We start from the raw sequence: 4,814 nt of genomic DNA on the forward strand, positions 1-4,814 counted from the left end.
CTTATTTTTGATATTCATGCTTAATTTTAGATTTCAAGTTTATGTATAAGGCACTTAAAAATCAATTTTCCTCATTTATTCACATAAAAGCAACCTTAGTTAATATTTGAACAAATTGAGCAAATAGTCAATTATGTTGTTTTTGGATCATCTAGGGTCCAATGGCTACGAGAAGGAGAATGCAACACCAATTTTTTCCATAGAATGATAACAAAGCATAGAAATGTCAATAAGATCTTCTCTTTGACCAGCTCAGATGGAAGAAGGTTGCTTCAACATGAGGAAATAACAAAAGAATTAATAACTTACTATCAAAACTTGCTTTGGGAACCTGATGCATTCCATGAGAAGGCAATTTCCAAAATCAAGCAATTCATCCCCTAAGTGATCAACGATGACTAGAATGAGTTCTTAATGAGGGAGCTATTCTACATAAAGGTGGAGGATGTGGTTAAAGCGCTGCCCACTAACAAAGTATCCGACCCTGATGGTTTCACCTCTGAATTCTTTAAGGCAGAATGACACTTCTTGTGTAGCGATATTCACGCTCCCGTGGAGGAATCTAGATGGAAACAATCAGTCTGGTCAAGGCTTAATGCCTCTTTCCTTACTTTGATCCTGAAAAAAGTGGTGGCAATAGATCCCAGTGGCTTCAGACCCATAGCTCTCTACAACGCTATCTACAAAACCATATTGGGATTTATAGTTCGTCATCTAAAACCCTTGCTAAAAACAATTAGAGGCCCTGAGCAAATTGGTTTCGTAGAAGGATGACAGATCATGGATGGTATTATTACAGCTCATGAAGTAGTACACTCGTTGTAGACATCAAGACAACCAGGTATGCTTGTTGAACTTGATCTATCTAAATCCTATGATCGTCTCAATTGGAATTATCTTTTAAACATGCTAAATGCTTTCAGGTTTTCTCCTGGGTGGATCAAATAGGTTCAATCCCTTATTGAAATCTCGTTTTACTCTATCCTCCTAAGCGACTCTCCAAATCACACTTTTTTTGGGTCAAGGAGTCTCCGTAAGGGAGATTTGATCTCTCCCTTCCTCTTCATCATAACAACAGAGGGGCTTAGTTAATACATAAAAGGTGTAGCGAGATCTGAGGAGTTAAGGGGTTTTTATTTGGAAGCACAAGCCCCACCAATAACTCATCAACAGTTCATAGATGACAATATGTTGTTTGGCCAACCTACCCTCCAGGAGGCAAGGCACTTTAGTCTTATATTGGAATACTTTCAAGACACTTTCAGAACACTAACCGACATGTCTAGGCTCATCTAGCCCACATTTTGGGCTTCCGTATTAGATCCATTATGAGTAAATACTTAGGAGTTCCTTTGGTATCCAATTCACTCTGATTAGCTTGCTAGGGAGAACTCCTGGATCACATAGATAAAAAATTAGCTAGCGGGAAATTCAGGGTATTGAACCTAGCGAGTTGAATTATCCTTATGAAATCAATTCTTAAAGCATTTCTAGTGTATCAACTCTTAGCACTTCCTACATCGTAATGCATCTTAAGAGATTTGGTTACCAAATTTAGGAACTTCTTATGGAAAGGAGCACAAGTTATGAAAAAGTGGTCTCTCGTGGCATGGAACAAAGTATGCCTACCCAAACTGAGAGGTGGCCTAAGACTACTGGATCCAACAATATTGAATCAAGTTATGGGGTACAAACTATGGTGGAGGTTGCTCCAAGGAGGTATAAAGTTATGGAAGCAGATATGGTCTCATAAGTATGGTCAAAACGTGTGAAGTAGAACTGTATAGATGACAACATTTTCAGGTGGGATCCTCCATATGGAATATGGCGCTGAGTAATAGGTCGATTATTCAGGAGCATGGGGATAAGTTTGATATCTAAGTTTGCCCCTGAGCATGCCTTATGTCGGTGATACCTCTTCAAAGAATTGGGGACACTTCCTCTAGCAGAAGACTTCAACTTCTTGCTAGTTTTGGAAGAGTTCCAGGAATTGCATTAAGCATTCCAGAGTTGTTGGTCATCCTTAAACCATCACAGGTTGAGACCTCCCTTTTCAGGTTGAGGTTCTCCCTTTTTATGCGGGGTGAGACCTCCCTTTTAAGGTTGAAGGTTTCCCTCTTCAAAACATCAAGAGCACTTCCTCTTGCAGAAGATTTCAACTTCTTTCCAGACTTGGAAGAGTTCTCGGAACTGCACTAAGCGTTCTAGTGTTGGTGGTCATCCTTAAACCACCCCCTTTATACCAACATTTTAGAGAGCACATTCAACCTAGTGCTGCCATGCATTTTTGCACGTTTTGTATTACAACTCTCTTCTTGGACTCATACATAACTCTTTGGATTAAGGGGGGAAATGTTGGACACCTAATCATCTAAGGGTTGGTGTGGAAGCTGAATAGTCTAAGGAAGTCTAAGAGACCTTGGAATACGAAACCAAGGGTCATATCAATGTAATATAAATGTATATCTTTGTCATAGAAATGCAATTCATTGATTTATCATTCAGATTCTGTTCACATTCCATGCATCTCTCGCAATTTCAACAGAATATTGGTATCTTAAGGACTAATACTGGAGGTGAATATACTTCAAAAGCGTTTGAACAATATTTAATAGATAATGGCATCAAACACCAAACTACTATTCCATATAATCCACAACAAAACGGTGTTGCAGAAAGGATGAATAGGACTTTGCTTAACATGGTTAGATCAATGATGTTTTTCAAAAATGTCAAATTAATGTTTTGGGGAGAAGTGGTAGTTTGTGCAACATATATTAAAAATAGATTTCCTTCTTCTGTCCTCAACAAAAAATCAACATATGAAGTTTGGTACAACAAGTTACCAACAGTTCAACATTTTAAGGTTTTTGGATCTACTTGTTATGGACTTTTTCCTAAGCATCAAAGAAACCAATTAAATGCCATAAGTCGAAAGTGTATTTTTCTGGGATATTCTAGTACTTCAAAAGCATATAGATTATATGATGAAGAAAATGGAAAATTTATTCTTTGCATAGATGTCATTTTTCTAGAATCTACAAAAGATTTATCTACTATCGATAGACAACTTGCTCATTTAGAGAATTTTGCATCCAAGAAATTTTATTTTGAATCTGAAGATACAATTCCACATAATAAGTGGTGAGTTCCCTCATCCATGGGATCAAATTAGTGCTCAAAATTCGAAGTGTGCGATAGATCTCAAAACCTAAACGACTGGATAGATCTCGGTGATCTGAACCCAACGCAATTCGTTTCACTCAAAATTGATATCGTATTCTCCCGATATCGTGTTCTAATCAAATTGCTAAATAAGTAAATTTTGGCAAAAAAAGGACATATGATTGGACATTTTGGGCCAGTGGTAGGCTTCCACATGGCCTCACCAAATTGGTTGATTTTTTTTTTTTTGAGGTTTAGATATTTCCTAACATTTCCTAAGGTTCGAATTTTTAATTAATTTGGTTGTTGATTGGGTATTTAAGAGCCAATTGTGGTGAGCCACGTGGGTCAACTAATGGTTGCCATGTGGCCTCTGGAGGATGGCTTAATTTTTTTTTAAGGGTTGAACAGAAGCCATGGGGTTCGAACCCGCAACCTCACTAAGCAACACAAGCAACCTCACTAACACACCACACATACAACTTAACAAGTATGGGCAAAAGGTTTGTTTTAAAGTTTCGTAAGTGCATAAGTTGGGGGAAGGGGCCGGGTTAAGCCATAGCCCCTGGCCACCCCAACGCCCATGGCATCACAAGAGGAAGGGCCAAGAGGCTAGGCCTTAGCCTGACCCATGACCATAACCCCATACACATAATGCAGTCGAAACCCAACACTTAGACTGAGTGGAAACTCAGAGGGGGCCAACCCCAAGGTCACCTGGCAGACCATAGAACCAGGAGTGCGGGCGCGAAGGGGGCCAACCTCAAACACATGTGCGCCCATGCGACCTTATCACAATGAAAAAGGGGCTTGGAGTTAGGCCCTAGAATCTCGGCCCCCTATGCAGTCTGTTGGGTCCCTATAATACTAGTGATTACCCCATTACTATTGTAGTTATACCCCTTATTTATATTGTTGTGCCCTTATTACCCCCATGTTGTTATTTCTGTGCCCCATAGAATCCCTCTATTGTTATTTTTGTGGCTTTATATTATTATTGTTAGGTCGGCTGGATTATATTGTGACTCCTTAGACTCCTATATATAGAAAGGAGGTTTTGTCATTTGTATCATCCAAGAATTGTTCATTTATGTAATGGAAAGGAGGTTGCCCCCTCGAAGAGGCTGAATTCTAAGGTGTTGATCTATCTTTTCTATCTTTTCTTGAGCTGGTTTCATAACACAGTCATATGCGTGGCATGTGACCAAGATTTTCAGAATTGGGGGCTTAATGGGTAGACTAACCATCCTACAATTTCACCCGTCGGGTGAGATTGTAGGACATATTCGTGCGCCGATCCCAGATTTGGGGCGCTCAAGCTAGGTTTAGGCCGAATTGGAGGATGATTAGCTGTAGAATTGAGTAAAAACTTGTAACAAACATATCTTACTCAATTTTCAGCCAAATGAGGTGCAAAAAGAACCAAAATGGGGGTTTTTGACAATGCTGGATCCATTGGAGACATTATTTTTCCTTTTTGAGCTATGTAAAAGCATGTAAACATACATTTGAACACTTAATGAAAGATGCCCCACATTAGAAGCTAGACCAGGAGATGTAGCCCAGGAGAGGGGTGAACTCCATTATCATGTGTTTGTGTTATGTGTTTCAAATATGTTTATTTTGTCTCTGTTTGGCTGTAAATTGTG

Source organism: Pinus tabuliformis, chromosome 1_2, assembly GCF_031772625.1.
Source record: "Pinus tabuliformis cultivar Carrire ecotype Pingquan chromosome 1_2, CPIR1, whole genome shotgun sequence".
In the NCBI taxonomy this organism is placed as follows: domain Eukaryota; kingdom Viridiplantae; phylum Streptophyta; class Pinopsida; order Pinales; family Pinaceae; genus Pinus; species Pinus tabuliformis.